General features: G+C 40.4%; 1 protein-coding gene across 6 annotated transcripts in view; it reads right to left on the reverse strand.

Annotated features, from left to right (window-relative positions):
- Window positions 1-16,149, reverse strand: part of LOC124369917 — a 73,077-nt gene extending 56,928 nt beyond the window's left edge. The window contains exons 1-2 of one of the 6 annotated variants that reach the window (XM_046828098.1): window positions 16,088-16,149; window positions 4,311-4,529 (exon numbers count right to left, since the gene is read on the reverse strand). The gene's annotated coding sequence lies outside the window, so the exon portion shown is untranslated. Of the gene's footprint in view, window positions 1-4,310; window positions 4,530-9,854; window positions 11,674-16,087 lie in introns of those variants that run through there. The other 5 variants (XM_046828101.1, XM_046828100.1, XM_046828102.1 and 2 more) reach the window with 5 other exon arrangements.
- Window positions 16,150-17,995: the final 1,846 nt, after the last annotated feature.

The raw sequence follows: 17,995 nt of genomic DNA on the forward strand, positions 1-17,995 counted from the left end.
ACTGGGTTGTAATCTGTACTAGCTATTATGTAGCTTGAGCATCATTCTGCACAGGAAACTGCTAACAATAACTATGTTTACAAACAACGCCTAACATTACTGGGTTGTAATCTGTACTAGCTATTATGTAGCTTGAGCATCATTCTGCACAGTAAACTGCTAACAATAACTATGTTTACAAACATCGCCTAACATTACTGGGTTGTAATCTGTACTAGCTATTATGTAGCTTGAGCATCATTCTGCACAGGAAACTGCTAACAATAACTATGTTTACAAACATCGCCTAACATTACTGGGTTGTAATCTGTACTAGCTATTATGTAGCTTGAGCATCATTCTGCACAGTAAACTGCTAACAATAACTATGTTTACAAACAACGCCTAACATTACTGGGTTGTAATCTGTACTAGCTATTATGTAGCTTGAGCATCATTCTGCACAGGAAACTGCTAACAATAACTATGTTTACAAACATCGCCTAACATTACTGGGTTGTAATCTGTACTAGCTATTATGTAGCTTGAGCATCATTCTGCACAGTAAACTGCTAACAATAACTATGTTTACAAACAACGCCTAACATTACTGGGTTGTAATCTGTACTAGCTATTATGTAGCTTGAGCATCATTCTGCACAGTAAACTGTTAACAAAAACTATGTTTACAAACAACGCCTAACATTACTGGGTTGTAATCTGTACTAGCTATTATGTAGCTTGAGCATCATTCTGCACAGGAAACTGCTAACAATAACTATGTTTACAAACAACGCCTAACATTACTGGGTTGTAATCTGTACTAGCTATTATGTAGCTTGAGCATCATTCTGCACAGTAAACTGCTAACAATAACTATGTTTACAAACAACGCCTAACATTACTGGGTTGTAATCTGTACTAGCTATTATGTAGCTTGAGCATCATTCTGCACAGTAAACTGCTAACAATAACTATGTTTACAAACAACGCCTAACATTACTGGGTTGTAATCTGTACTAGCTATTATGTAGCTTGAGCATCATTCTGCACAGTAAACAAGATATCATTAATGAAAAACACTTGTTAATATTCATTTTATATAAACAAATTAACTACCCTCTAAAATGGTATAAATAATATCTAAATCTAAATTTATGAAATGAAATGACGACAAATTATGATTAAAAGCTGAGATTAGAGCTATTTATACATTCTGTAAAAATAGTCACAATAGAATATATTTAGAAGATCTTATGTTAAAACAAACTAGCATTTTTAATTCAACAATTATGCCTTAATGTAAGTAAACATTTTAGCTTGTTTCCATAATGTTCAGTCTATTGCTGGTCTAATTTTTTACTTATGACATAATTAAAAAAAAAACCTACTAAGTCAGGTAGTAACTATGTAAGTAGTACTATGTAACTACATTTTCAACAACAAAATTGAAATTCTAAGCTCCAAAGTTTTAGTTTTGGATCATTTAAACACACACTCATACTTATGTAGATTTAAATAACAGTATACTTTAATAAGGGTTTCTTTTTTTTTAAACACTTAGTGGTTATTTGCAATAATAATAAATCCAAGGCTTAGATAAAGATCTAAGCATATTGTTTATGCAACTGGTCCTCGGTCCACTTTCCTGCCCTGGAGTCGATGTGCAGTAGGATGTCCACGCCCCTGCAGCTCACATAAAGTACTTGTGTGATACTACCCAGAATGTCATACACACTTTCCCTAGGTGTCACTGGCACACCAGAGATCAAAAGATTATTCTTCCTAGTATAGTCAAGCACTTGTTGCTTCACGGTAGCAAGCTCTTCAGTCAGTTTTTTGTTCTCTCTTCTTTGAGTGTCAACATTTTCACCAGCTTCTCTACACTGAGCCTTGACTTCTTAAAATTCAGCTTTTAAAAGCTTAAGTCTGATTTGACACTTTTCAAGTCTGATTTGACACTTTTAACCTCTGCTTGCACTTTGTCTAACTTAATATTGTTACTGTCCCACCTGTTGTTATTTTCCTTCCTGAAAGCCGCTATAGCGTCCAGTATAGTTGAACTGGCAGTCCTGGACTGGCTTGTCTTGCTGCTGTTAGATGCACACTCAACCGCACAACTTTCACACTTCCATTTCTTGTTGCGCGTCACAACCCCTACACACTTGAGATGACATACAGTAGTACAGTCTGAACACTTTATACCATCCTTAGTAGTTGTGCTGATATCCTCACAACACTTAATTGAACTTTTCAACCATGTTTTCGTAGTAATATGTTAGCAGGATTAACACAATTATAAATCTACTGAAGAATAAAACAATTGAAATATTTGTACACAGCTATAACTGATTTCAATAAGCACATAATCTCAAAAGAATAACTTGCAAACAAGTAAGGACAGCCAGGTGGCAGGCTAAAACAAACTACTTAGCCTTAGACCGGAGAACTGATAAGCGATGTGAACAGAGAACTGAAGATAAGAACTGAAGATAGTATAGATGTATTATTGAAAGCTACTCATTATAAAGTTACTAAAATTGTACTTACAATAAATTTACAGATGTTTGTTTGGGGGAGGGAAAGTGACACTTCATTTATATGTTATTTCCACCATATTATTCTACAAAAATTTAAATCTCGAGTCAAAATTAATAATGATTTAGAACATGAATATTGTAACTATAAATAACTTGTACATAAACTATATTAGCACTCCCAAAAGACACAAGATTTCATAATTATGACACTAAACACTTATTAAAAATTCTTTTTGCAAAACACAGAACAGCTCTTTATGAAAATACCCATCATTCATCAGGGCTAAACTCTACAACTATGCCCCAGCTGACTTCAAGCTACTGCTAGGTGAAGCGCTGCAGCACAGATTGAACTCCTGGTTGACAACTACCCCAATTTACTCAATCAAAGCGTTTGTACACAAATGACAGTGGACTTAAATAAAAGAAGACAAAATGATAACAATGTATATTCTTGCAATTTATTGAATTGTATAATTTCAACATACTTGACACAATTCTCTGTACTTGATGTTTAGAAATAAAGTACATGAATTATTTTATCACATTCTATTGCATTTTAGGAGCATATAGACCTCCTGGAGGAAATTTTAGCTCAGCTATAGACATCAGCCGACAATCAACATAACAAACAAACCATTCTAATATGAGTAATATACAGGGTGAGGCAGACCACCCGTACAGTACGTATACCGGTCAAACCAAACGAGGTAGATTATTCGTAACAACTTAAACCCCCCTAATTCCACCCCAAAGAATTTGGAGAAATTATTTTGAAATCTCTAAAAACTCCCTAAAAGGGTAGTTTTTTGTGGGGTAGGGGTGGTTTTTGGAAAATTTTTGAATGTAAAGGTATGTTGAGTTATACCTCATTTTAAAGGTATTTCTTCACTGATTATTTTGATGCAAAAAGTTTGAACCTATCTTGCCGCTTGTGTACAGGATACATCAAAACGTTAAAAAATCAGGGGTTTGTGGGTAAAAACTACCTGCACAAATGTAGAGAGACGATATTTTTATTCAAAACTAATGATGAGACGGCTCATCCAAGAATATTATCAAATGCCATCCTACCCCAATATTTACACATTTTAAAAATACATCGAATTTTGAAATACTTAACAGCCCCAATCTAAAAAAAAAATCAAATGGCAACCTACGTTGTGTTGTAGATAATTAGAAAGGTCTTTAAAAAATAAACATTTTCTACATTTAAAGTTTGTCTCTATCTCCAATGGTTATGTCTCTATCTCAATGGTTGAGATCTCTATCTCCATCTCTATCTCAAAACTGTAGTACAAAAATAATTTTTTAATAATTTTACTCAATGTATTTATTATAAAAGTCAGTGCAATGTGCAAGTAAAAAAAGTTCCAACAGTAAACTTGTCTCTTATGTTTATGATTGAAAAAAAAATACTGTACCCAATTTTTAAGAGAGTCTTTTAAAATTTAAAAAGGTATTGGAACACTGTAAACTACAATGTCTTACGATAAGTGCTGAGTTCTCTCATGAAACAGGAAAATTACCCAGTTATTAAATTACTACATTTTGAATTATAAAAAGTTTTACACTTAAATTACACAAAATGTATAGGAGAAAACCTGTTGTTATTTCATCATTGATGTGAGTGCCATGGAAGGAAGGAGATTCCTGTCATTATTAAAAAAAAAAAACACTTCAAACTGGTTTTGAAAACAAATCTACCACATTACAGCAGCATCATGGTAAATTATCAATATGACAATTATCAATTATCAAACTAAAACCAACAATAACCTAGTAACTGACCTCATGAAGAGTTAAAACCGGTGCTCAAACTGCAACCCATTGTTTTCCAGACAGAGTTCAATCCTTGAGGTGAAGCTATCTACAGCTCTCACTATCTCTTCTCTACTGATTGTGTTTATAGGCTCCCTTACCCGCTGCATCATGTCCTCTCTAATTGTTGATGAGGCTATGATTGGTTTTAAGGGCCGATTTTGTTTGAAGTATATATGCCCAAAATACCTGCTGTTAAGTATTTTTATTATAAGGCCCATCATGTTTTTTATTGCCATCAGAGCGGTCATAAAATTTATGGCTGTCCCAGCTTCGGCCAAAAGACACCTCAAGAACGGCACGGGATTATTAAACAGCACAACCGCTGTTCTTCTTGTTTGGGGACGCACAGATTAAGTGAATGTCAGTCTAAATTCACGTGTCGAACATGTCGTGGTCGTCATCATACCTTGCTACACTTCACTGATCGGCCATCGGACCGCGTTCGTCCCGTTGTGGAGAACGGCCGTGACGGCGGCCGGCCTGCACAGAGCAGTGCAACACCTACACCTGCTGTCCGCCCCTCGCCTGCGACCACAGCGCTCTCACCTCCTAGCCCGGCCGAACACACCACACTACACGCTCATGGCACCACTGCATCGAGACCTCACCCCTAGTACCACGGTTCTTCTGGGTACTTCTCTTGTCAAGCTCACTGCCTCTAACGGACAAGCTTATGTCTTTCGTGCCTTAATTGATTCAGGAAGCATGACTAAATTTTATTAGCGAGAAAGCCTCCCAACTGTTGGGTACACAGCGCCGTCCGGCCACTATTAATGTCGCCCGGCCTTTCTCAAACCTCTGCTCACACACGCGGATTTTTTAACTCTGGGCGTGGAAACTCCTTTGCTGGCCACCCAGTTGCCGCCCCGCACTCGTTCCAACACATTGCCACAAATCACTGTAGATCTCCCACGAGTGCAAATATCTCAGGAGGTCATGAATAAGGTTAAAAATATTACACTGGCTGATCCAACCTTCCACCTCCCTGGTTGGCATTGACGTGCTTATTGGTGGAGCGCTATTTCCACATATTCTTACTCACGAGACCTACTCTCTTGGTCTCAATTTACCTCACGCCCTGGGCAACCTGTTTTGGTTTCGTGCTGATGGGACGGCTCCCTGCACACCACTGACGCAGTCTGTCTCTACTATGGCTGTCTCTCTTCTCTCGACTGCTGAGGTGGACCTCCACGCCTCTCTGCAGCGTTTCTGGACACAAGAGGAACTGTCTGCTCCCAGTAAAAGGTCTGCAGAGGAAACTCAATGCGATGAATATTTTTCTACCACGCACTCCAGGGACCGTGAGGGGTCGATATATGGTCCGCCTCCCTTTCAAGGACACCAGTACTTCATCTGGGAAGTTCCAAAGTTCATGCTGAAAGTAGACTCTATTCACTCGAGCGCAAGCTCCACGCTCCCACTAATGTGGAGTATTATAATTTATATTCTGATTTTATACATGAATATCTCTCTCTAGGCCATATGCAGGGCTGCCCTACTCCTGACTTAAGCACTCCCCACTACTTTCTGCCACACCACGGTGTTTTTAAGGCACAAAGTAGCACCACCAAACTACGCGTCGTTTTTGACGCCAGTGCCAAAACCAGTTCCGGACTCTCTCTCAACGACACTCTGTTGACCGGACCTAAACTGCAAAATAATATTTGTGACATTCTTCTGCGCTTCCGCCTTCAGAACGTAGTGTTCTCTTGTGACATCAGACAGATGTACCGCCAAATCAAGGTGCATCCTGACGATCAACATTTCCAACTGATCTTATGGCGTGATCACCCCACCGACTTGATGTCCACGTTCAAGCTCACGACAGTTACCTACGGCCTGAAACTGTTCACCCTACTTGGCCATCAAAACGCTACATCAATTGGCAGAAGACGAAGGTCACCGCTACCCCATGCTGCTGAGATTCTCAAGCACCAGAGCTACGTCGACGACCTGATCTGCGGAGCTGAGACTGAAGAACTCGCCGCTGAACTTCAAGATCAACTCATCAAACTCCTTCGGCTCGGTGGCTTTGAGCTCCGGAAGTGGGTCTCGAACTCTCCGAGACTTCTGCACACCTTCCTGAAGATCATCGGGAAATCCCAGTTTTTCTGCAACCCTCTCAGGAGCCTCATTTCTCTATTTTGGGCCTAAAATGGACCCCTCTGACTGACACTTTTACGTTTAACTAATTTTTCTTGTGAAAACCCCACTAAGCGTAAAGTGTTAAGTCTCATTTCTCAAGTCTATGACCCCTGTGGTTTTTTGGCGCCTTGTATAATGCTCGCAAAAAATATTATGCAACTCATATGGATATCTGGCATAGATTGGGATGATCCGCTCCCTCCAGAAATATACAAAAAAATGGCACGCATTTTTATTTGAACTTAAGCACGTTGCTACTATTACAATTCCTCGTGCTATCCCCTACTCTGCTGCTACTCACTGGGACTTGCACGGTTTCTCTGACGCCTCAGAACTAGGCTATGCTGCTGTAGTCTACATCCGCTCTACCTCCAATGACACGGTGCACGTAAGCCAAGTTATGGCTAAAACTCGCGTCGCTCCTCTCAAAAGAGTGACGCTGCCCCGACTGGAGCTATGCGCAGCTCATCTCCTGGCCCAACTTGTGAAATATTGTGTTACTCAATTAGCTCCCACCCGCAAGTTTGGTTCTATTGTTTGCTGGTGCGACTCTACTGTGACCCTCGCGTGGATCAAAACACCTTCTTATCGCCTCAAAACCTATGTGGCTAATCGTGTGGCGCAAACTCAAGAGCTTGTGGCTGTGGAGTGCTGGCGCTACATACCCAGTGCTTTCCAATCCTGCTGACTGCGCCTCCCGTGGGATCCTTCCCTCTCAATTGGTGGATCATCCCCTTTGGTGGCATGGACCCGACTGGTTGCGTCTCCCCTCCTCGGCCTGGCCAGATACTGATTCCAGCCTGGACTCGGTCTCTCTGGAGGAGCTAGGGGAGCTGAAGCATTCCACTCCTGTCATTGCCTTGGCCACAGCACCCGCCTACGTGGGACCTCCTCATCCAGTACTCTTCCTGGAGGAAATTGCTGCACGTGATGGCCTACGTCTTACGTTTTATCCACAACTGTCGTTTCACCAAAACGCCACTTCGGACCTCTCTCCAAGACAGAACGGGACTCCGCCCAGCTGCGAATTTTCAAGACCGTGCAAGAGGAAGCTTTCACTGAAGATCTAGCTCTACTTGCGGGACCGAAAGACGTGTTCTACCAGACTTCAACGCCTCGGCCCCATTCCAGGGTCCGGATGGACTTCTCCGCGTCGGCGGCAGACTGCGCCACGCTGACCTCCCGCCGAACGTGTCTCACCCGTGCATCCTGCCCAGAAGCACCCTGTCGTGGACCTCCTCATTGGACCATGTCCATGTCAAACATCTCCACGCTGGCGCGCAGCTTACTCTCTCTCTGCTCTCCCAGCAAGTCTGGATCCTCTCTGCACGCAGCGTGGTAAGATCTCGCATTTTTAGATGCCTCACATGTTTTAAGGAATCGGCCTAAAAATAACGCCCCTCTCATGGGCGACCTCCCCAAAGCTCGCATTACTCCAGCCGAGCTTTTCTCTCCACCGGACATGGACTATGGTGGCCCCTTTTCGCTCAAGGTCCATAATTTACGCTCTGTCCCGCATTATTAAGGCCTATATTTGTATTTTTGTTTGTATGGTTACGAAGGCCGTTCACATTGAGGTGGTGACGGACCTGTCCACCGAAGCTTTCCTTGGTGCTCTCACTCGCTTCGTTTCTCGTCGTGGCCTGTGCACAGACCTTTATAGTGACTGTGGCACGAACTTCGTAGGTGCTAAAAATGCCCTACACAAAAATCCTCACGGCTGACCAGCGCAAAGTCCAAGACTTTGCTGCTGACGTTCAATTCGATTCCACTTCAACCCTCCTGCTGCTCACCATCAAGGTGGAATTTGGGAAAGTGCCATCAAGAGTGCTAAACACCATCTAAAACGTGTCATGGGACTCCACATACTAACTTTGTCTCAATTCATGACGCTCACAAGTCAGGTTGAAGCGATGCTCAAACTCTCGCCCGCTCACCTCGCTCTTTCCAGTGATCCCAACGACCTTCTCCCACTGACGCTGGACACTTCTTGATCGGCTCTCCTCTGGTTTCCGTGCCTGAAGAGAGAACTTGATGGACATACCCACGAACCACCTTTCTCAACTGGCATCTGGTTCAAGCGCTGCACCAACGTATCTGGAAGCGTTGGCAGCGAGAATATCTCCAGACTCTTCAGCAGCGCCTCAAGTGGAGCACTCCTTCCCGCAACCTCCAACCTGGAGACCTCGTCCTGGTGCATCAGGATACTCCCGCTCTCTCATGGCCCCTTGCACGGGTCACTGATGTCACTCCAGGACAAGATGGTACAGTTCGAGTGGTACATCTCAAGACCTCAAGTGGAACTCTCACTCGTCCAGCAGTGAAGGTGTTTTCTCTTACCTCACCTCTACAATTAATTAACTGTCTCTCTACCACCGCCTATAACCTTTGTAATTTGAGCCTATGTTGCTCTTTCTCTCATTGAATCCCAAGGTGATTCAAGGCGGCCGGTATGTTAAGTATTTATTGCATTAAATAACTTGTTTTTTATTGCCTAATATGAAAAGGCTACTTTTATTGAATAATAATTATGTATATATTTTTTGTGCAACTTATACTCTATATTTGCCTTTATTTACTAAACTGTATATACTACATTAATTCCATATCTCTTTCTGCGGCCTAGTGCCTACAATACCATTCCTTACTGGATTAAAATATTCACGTACAGTGACAGACCAATGAACCATTGTTTCCCGAATCAAGCTGTTTACTGTAAACTCACCAACCAATCACAACGGTTGACTTATCAATTGCCCACCTTGCAAGCGTAGGCACGTTTGCTCATTATACTCTCGATCCCGCCTGGGGCACTTATGTACTCTCTAGCCACTGCTTACCATACTTACTCTCTCCCCATGTGTTACTCTCTCATTTAAATATTAGTTTATTCTATTTGTTGTACATTTACATTAACATTAAAGTCAGTGCTCTGGATTGGCAATCTCTACCAGAACGTCTCTGCTCCCGGACACCCGCGTCTACCGTGCTCTACAGGACTGGCCACAGTGTTATGAACTATTCGTTTGCGGTCGTATTGTGCGTGAGTGAATCCGTGAAGGACATCTTCCGTCTTCACGGCCTGCCTACAAGACAGCAGCCTATTTCCAACACTTACTGATCACAACCTGGCCCTCAACAACAGCAGACTACGGTTAGGTACCTCTCATGAAAATAAAGGTAACTGTTTATTTATACACTTTATTTGAATATGCACTGTTCATAAACTCATTATGTGTAACCTAGTGAACTCTTGTTAAAATCAGTGTGTTCGGCGTCTTCACTGCCTAGTGTGAAGTGGTCCTTCTTAGTCGAGCCTCTAAAATATTATTTCACGGTTCTATAACCAAAATTCATTCTTTTCACCTGCAAAATGGGGAATAAAAATTTAGGTATCTGCTTGTAGCAGGACCAGCTATTTTTTGTTTGGAAAAGTATATTTGGGTAAGAAGGAAGAAAGAAATAATGGACTATTACTTGGGGAACAAGTTGTTATGGACGTAGTAGAACCATTTTTCGGGCATAACCATCACGTCTATTTTGACAACTATTTTTCATCACTTAATTTGTGTAATGTGCTTTTAGAAAATGACACTTACTCATATGGAACTGTACGAGTAAATCGATTTGGATGGCCGGTTGAGTTCAAAAAACCAAAATCACTTAAACTAAAACGGGGTGAATGTTTATCTAGACAAAGTGGTAGGGTTGTGGCGACCGTGTGGCACGACAACAGAGTTGTTTAATTTTTTCAACAAATGCTAACCCTAACATAATATTACAAATAGACAGAAAAGCAGGAAAAGGTAACTATAAAAGTTGACTGTCCTCAGGTCGTGAGCCAATACACAAAACATATGGGAGGAGTGGACAGGTCAGACCAGTATCGCAGGCAGTTATTATTATAGTTTTGGTAGGCAAAAAAAGTGGTGGAAGTATATATATCACTTTATTATAAATACTGCCATAGTAAACTCTTTTACAATATTCAAACTGTTCAACTTACCCACTGTAAACAAACATGGCAATACACAACTTGAATTTAGAAAACAACTTGTACAACAACTGATAGGGGACTTTAGTTCTCCACAGAGATTAAGAAGGAAACAAAATTTGGTGTCTCCAAAAATCCCTTATAAACTTGAGAAAAAGCTTACAACACAGTTTGCGTTGTTTGTCGAGAAAATGGGTGAAAAACTGATTCTGGTAAGGCAATAAGAAGTTACTGGACCTGCAAACAGTGTGCAACAACATTCTGTAACCCATGCTTCCTGTTATTATGAACGGGAGAGGGTTAATAGCAACATGTTGTAAACTGTTGTTAAAATTGTATAGAAGATAAATCCTGTTGGTCATTCAATTTGAAGTTAGGTACTCAAATAAAACAGACATAAAACCAGGTTAAATAAGTATTATTCAACTATTGGAACAATCTGTAAGCCGTATCTAAGAGATTTTTCACAAACGTATGTTTGAATTTACCATAACGTCTTGCTCCAAGTATTTAATTGAGCTATCCAGGGACAATGCTGACTTTGCAGCGTATGGAAAGTGTAAGAGTGATATTCGTTTTCGATGTGCTGGGATATCGAAGACCACATGGAAAGCTAAGACAGCAAGGGAGAAGCAGGGATGGAAATGTGAGAAATGTAGATCAAGTAAAACTCGTATAACGGGCCTAGGTCTAGGTGAGGAGGGCTCTGAGAATCCTGCACTTCTTGCTCTCAAGAAATTAATTGTGAAGATGTTTGGAAAACAAGAGAAGATTATTACGGGTCAACAAGGGTTGATAGAGTCATGGTGGTGATTGCAGAGTTTGAACAAAAATTCAAAGACATTTTTGAGAATTTAAGAAAGTTAGAAGAGAATACAGTTTCTATGCAGGGAGAAATCGATGACCTAAGGACTTCCTTGGAATGTGAAAAAAAATTACAAAAGGAGTAAAAAATGTCATCACAAGTATACCACAGACGGAGAGGGAAGACGTTGGGGACATCATCGTTAAGCTGCTGAAAAGAAATGAAATCAGGAAAAAGGAATTCACAGATCATCGCCTTTCAGAGCAGAACGGTCAGACTCCAATGCTCTACAAGGGGTACCAGAGTCAATATAGTTCGTACGAGGGAATTATTTTATAAAAATTATATATTATCAAATTTTTTACAATACAACCTTATCTCCTTCAAAATAATCTCCATTACAACTAATACATTTGTCCCAACGGTATTTCCATTGATCAAAACATTTTTTGTAGTCATCTTTAGAAATGGCTGCAAGCTCGAGCTTCGTTTTTTTCTTAACCTCTTCAACGCTGTCAAATCGTTGACCTTTCAAGCCTCTTTTCATGTGTGGAAATAAAAAAAAGTCGCATGGAGCGAGGTCAGGCGAAAGTAAGGTGCGTGGGGCAGCGGAACCATGCCGTTTTTGGCTAAAAACTGCCTAACTGAGATGGCTGTGTGTGCCGGTGCGTTGTCGTGGTGGAAGAACCAGTCTCCAGTCTGCCACAAATCGGGTCTTTTCTGGCAAACTTTTCGCTGAACTGAGCTCCAAGTTAACCCACTACTCTTGATAGTTCCTCAATTGTCTGTCGACGGGCGGTGAGCACAAGTTCACGAATTTTCTCAACATTTTCGTCCGTTCGAGAGGTTGATGGACGTCCAGAACGAGGTTTGTCTTCAATCGACATGTCGCCATTTTTAAATCGAGCGAACCACTCGTAGACCTGAGTTTTCCCCATAGCATCATCTTTGTAAGCTGTATTCAACATTAAAATAGTTTCTGCAGCATTTTTACCAAGTAAAAAACAAAATTTCACAGCTGCACGTTGTTCACTTAAACTTGCCATGACAAAAAACGAAACAAGAACAAAACAGGGTTAGCGAAAACAGTCACTACGAACGAACAGAATGCACTAGGACAACGGAACTGGGGTCACTGAGCTTGCAATGGTTGCGCGACACACGCCTAGCGGCAGGAATGTGTACTACACGCTGCCGGCTGCCAGCAATACAATTCCGGTTTTTTTTGGGTACCCCCTCGTATAGCTAGAAAGGTTAAGCCGTAATAATACTAAAATCAGAAATAATGAAAATATTTTAACACTATTTTTGTGAACAACTTCAAAACTATCTTGATAAACATAACATAATTAATCCAGCTTAATTCGGATTTATTAGTAAGAAATCAACAATTTATTTACTGGAAACTCTAAAAAATTATATAAATGAAGCTTTGCATGAGAAACAATTTGTTATGGCAGTGGCAACAGACCTGTCAAAGACTTTTGACCTAGTTAATTATAAAACTATAATAAAGAAGATGAAGGATATTGGAATAAGAAATCAATTGTTAACATTATTTTAAAATTAATTTGAATATAGAAAACTAGCAGTAGTCATAGAACAGTACATTAGTGGTAGTTATACTCAAAATAGTGGTCTTTTACAGGGAAGCATAGTATCACCTATATTATTTAACATCTATGTAAATGATCTAGCTAGTATGAAATGTAATAGCTCAATCTTGCAATTAGCAGATGATAATATTCTTGATATGGCTCATAACTTTTTGTCAATGTGCAATAGATGTATTGCAGGAAGATTTAAATTTAGTTGTTAAATACTTTTTAATAATGATATAAAAATTAATGGGAAAAACACTAAAGCAATTATATTTAGAAGCCCAAGAGTTGTAATCGATGTTAATATTCGTAGAGAACTATTATTATATTGTCATAAACTCAAATGCTTAATGGGTACCAACCAATGTCAATTCCAAAACCTTGTTCTTAATAACAATCTGAAACATCTTGGTTTAAATTTGGACTATAATATGAAGTTTAGTAAACAAATTGATGTACTCACTATTAAGCTGAGATATATTTTATTTATACGTCAGAAAATACGCTTAGATTTTCCAGTTTCAACAAAAAGAATTATTTACTTTTCTTTGGTGCAAGGTTACTTTTATTATGGAACCAATTTGTACCATGTAGCTCCTTAATACATAATAGGCCCTTAAAAAAATATTGTAAGGATAGCAAAAACCTTGTGTTATAATAGGGAAATGGAAATGCTAAGCATAATGTCATTTAAATCTTTAGGTGAATTTACTGATTTAAGGAGGCATTATTTTATGAAGAATTTAGAATTTTATTATATGTAGATTACAATTTAAGATACAGAAACTTTTTGGTCCAACATCATGAAAATAACTATGGCAAAATGGGTTTATATACTGAGGTGGTGGTTCCCTCTCCAGAGGAGACGGAGCCTCCCCTTCCGTGCCGTACCCCAGGGGTTCTGAGCCCTGATTGGCCAGTGGATATTTTTGGGTCTACACGTGTGACCTCCAAGAACGGAACTGGTTTCCCACAGCCGGGCCATTAGTGGTGAGCCGACATCCCGGACACTGGTTTTTGGAATGTTATTTTAAGCTGCGTGTGACCTTTCCTCATGTGGTGTCGTCCTCCCTGGGAATCTTGGCTACATGAGTGTTTTTAAGTTGATGCCTAATCCAAGATAATCCTGTCTGCATTCCCAGACGCTCTTTACTACCCTGGGAAGAAATGTTAAGAGGGCCACTGTCCTAAAAGCCTCTCAGATATCTGTCTACTTTCCTAACTGACTTCCAATTTGGAGTAGAATGATTCATAACACTCGCCCCTTCTTAAGGGTGTGAACACATAGGGTTCTACCACACAGGTAAGCAACTAGGGCTTGTGTCATGTTCCGTAACATTGCTAGTGTGGAGTCGTTGTCCTGCGGATAGCGCTCCATTTCGTTTGATGTCACTTTATAAACGGTCTAACTTATCCCAAACTAATATTCAAATTCAACTATACCCAATGGACTTCGGATTTTTCTAAACTTTTTACTTGTAAGTCACGCTATGATGCCTCAGCTATAGCTTAACATCTAATTATAACTGGCTAAATAATTATATATGAAAACACAAGTTAGATATATCTAAGTCTATATGGCTAAACATATTTCCTTTCTTAATGCTGAGTACATTTCTGATTAGTATTAATTAATATCTTATACTACAATGTGTAACTGGTATGTTATATAGCTATAAGTTGAATTCCCTATAATAACGTTTGAATACAAATTTTCTTTTATTATTATTTCAATTAATAAATTGTTTCTCAAGACAAAATAATCACGGTAAAATATTATTATACAATTTACTCGATATTTCAGTGGGAGAGCGTGGTTATCGCTACTTTAACCATTTCCGTTTGATATGCCTGCGGTTTTGCCTCATTGTTACAATTTACTGTATTACTTGATACCATTATGTGACTATGTGTGGTGCGTGGAGGTGGTTCGCTCGACTATTTACACGTCGTCCGAGACTGATTCCATCCGATTGTCTCCGGTATCGAGTGACCATCACTGATACCTCGACGACCACCCCGGCGTATACCAAGGTCATAGTTATAGACCGAGTTACCAGGGTGAAGACTTCGGTGATCATCCCACACTAAGGTAACATAATGCTTCTTTTTGTAATTATAAAATTGTTTGTCTGTTTAAATGATTGTGAGGTGTAGCGTACGCTAACAACAAAAACCGTACTGTTCAACATAAAAATATTTCTTCTTTATAATAAAATTCATGTAGAAGAATTCGGAAAACCAGAACCGGCTACCGAAAGAAATCACAATAGGTTGAAGAAGTCATTTTTCGAAAACTAGAACTGGCTTGATTGATATTTTACTAATATTGGTATTTTCTCTCCCAACATAGCATGGCTTTACCGGTACGGGAAAACCTCTGCTCTAACCAAGTTGCGAGTCAGTGTGGGACTAACTGCCACGCACAACACCGACCACAATCGATGCATTTCAGGCAACTTCCCACCAATAGCTCCGGTATCACACCACTGTGGTTACCCACGGCCACCACAGTTAAACAATAAGAAATTGATAACGGCCATAATATACTGCCTGTAAACGTCCCCAATTTAGCTGACTTCACCAGTTACACTTAAATTCTTACAAGTCTATCAGTACAACTATTTTATACTTAAGATGTTTTATATTTATAAATCAACATCTACACTAACTATCGATATAGCAAAATTAGTAAGCTTCCTAATCTCTTATTCTATTTTTTTTTTTTTTTTTTTTTTTTTTTTTTTTTTTTTTTTTTTTTCCAACCTCCCAGTCCACCACGGCACATCCCTCTTCAACCGGTTTTGCCTGGGAGGACAGTTTTTCTCGTAGGCCTTTATTATAGCTTGCTCTACTATTTGTGCAGACCTTTCTAATTCAAATTCATTTTTCTGAAAGGGTCCTATTTCTTCCAACTCTTCTGCCAGGGACTCTCTGTAACCTCTCCAGTTGGTCGATTTAGGAACCCTGTGGGTCACGTATCTTTCCCCTATCTCCTCTATGTCGAACCTAATTGGACAGTGGTCCGATAGTGAGGCCTCCTTGGAGACGTGCCACCTTACTATATTTATGTTTTTGAGTCCTGTAGATAGGGTTATGTCTAGGACTTCTTTCCTATTTCTAGTTATAAAGGTTGGGCTTGACCCTCTATTCTCTAGCACTAGATCATTGCTGAACATAAACTGTAGAAGTTCCTCACCTCTCTTGTTTGTGTTCGTACTTCCCCAATACGTATGGTGAGCATTGCAGTCGCAGCTGAGAATGAGGGCCGAGCCTCTGTCTCTGCAGCTCTGCAATAGTCTTTCTATTTCTTTCGGTGGGCAGCTTGTTGACGGGTTGGGGAAGTAGGCTGAGGCTATGGTAACCTCTCTGTCCCCTTGCAGTGAAGCCACCTTCACTGTAGCCGCCACCAGATCTCTTGTTATTAGATCTGTAATCGGAAAGACTGTTATTAGTTTTGAAGTTAGAATACTAGTTTTTGGGTTTTCAATTGTTCAATCATAAATGAGATTACCTACCTGAGTTGTCAGTCCTCTGATGCAACCTCTATTGATCCAAGGCTCCTGGATTAGGGCGATATCCAGGCCTGTTGAGATAAACCTTCTTCCCAAGATGTCAGTTGCGCCCTTTGCATGGTGTAGGTTTATCTGTATGGAAACATTAAGAAACAAAACGAGGAAATTATTAAAATGGGCAAAAAGGACAGACGATTGGCTCCCTTATCTACAGGCCCAAAATGAATATAAAAAAGAACTTAGAACGAATAAAAGAAGAACCTGGAGGAATTTCTGCAAAAATATTAACAGTCTTCCCGAGGCATCCAGGCTTCAAAAAACTCTCCAAACGGAGCATACAAATCCTATGGGGACCCTAGTAAAGGACAATGGAGACCTAACTATGAACAGGAAGGAGACCTTAGAACTACTTCTGGAGACACACTTTCCGGGGGTCAGCTAACTCGTAATGAGGATACTTATTCTCTATATGGGGGGGGATCCAGTCGGGAGGTGGCAAAAGCCAGACAGTTGTCTAACAGACTATTCACACACGAAAGAATTAAATGGGCGATAAGATCGTTCAAGCCATTTAAATCTCCTGGGGCGGATGGAGTTTTTCCAGCCCTTCTTCAAGAGGGGCTGGATATTCTATTAAATACCCTTAGCATTCTATTTAGAAGCAGTTTCGCCCCAGGATATATACCAAAGAACTGGAGGATAGCACTAGTGGTGTTCTTGCGAAAAAATGACAGGGATCCAACAAAACCCAGTTCGTACAGACCCATAAGCCTAACCTCCTTCATGGTGAAAACTATGGAAAAAATAATAAATAGACACATAAGGGACGTAATTTTACTGGAACACCCACTTAGTCCCACACAACACGCATATATAGAAGGAAAATCAACCACCACTGCTCTCCACAGTTTAGTGAGAGAGGTGGAGAATACCTTCGAAAAAAAGGAAGCCCTGGTCAGCGTCTTTATGGACATTGAAGGAGCTTTCGACCGAGTAGCATATCAATCCATGAAGACTGCGATGGAACGTTTTGGAGTTTCCCCAGACGTAGTCAAATGGATAGTAGCCCTCCTAAAAAGCAGACAGGTGAAAGCCAAGTACGGGGACGAATCGGCTGCGATCACGGCCCAAAGAGGCTGCCCCCAGGGGGGAGTCTTATCTCCCCTCCTGTGGGCGATGGTAGTGGATGATCTCCTAAGAAAAGCAGAGGCCTGTAAGAGACTCTTTGGATTTAAATGGGGACTTAAACCCAAAATGATATATTGGATTTATGAAACCATAGTAAAACCTATGGTCACATATGCTGCTCTAGTGTGGTGGCCGAAGGTCGAACAAACAACAGCTGCAAGAAGGCTACAGAGTCTCCAGAGGTTAGCTTGCTTAAGCATCACGGGAGCAATGAGCTCCTGCCCAACACTAGCAATGGAAGCGGTTCTGGGTTATACTCCTCTTGGCCAGGAGGTGATGAGAACAGCTGCGATGAGCGCAATGAAGCTACTAGGAACAAAGGTAATAAATGCTATCTCCCTAGAAGGCCACATGAAGATATTGGAAAATTTTCCTGAGGCTGAAATGCTAACCAAAGTATCTGA

The sequence above is a fragment of the Homalodisca vitripennis genome, chromosome X, assembly GCF_021130785.1.
Source record: "Homalodisca vitripennis isolate AUS2020 chromosome X, UT_GWSS_2.1, whole genome shotgun sequence".
In the NCBI taxonomy this organism is placed as follows: domain Eukaryota; kingdom Metazoa; phylum Arthropoda; class Insecta; order Hemiptera; family Cicadellidae; genus Homalodisca; species Homalodisca vitripennis.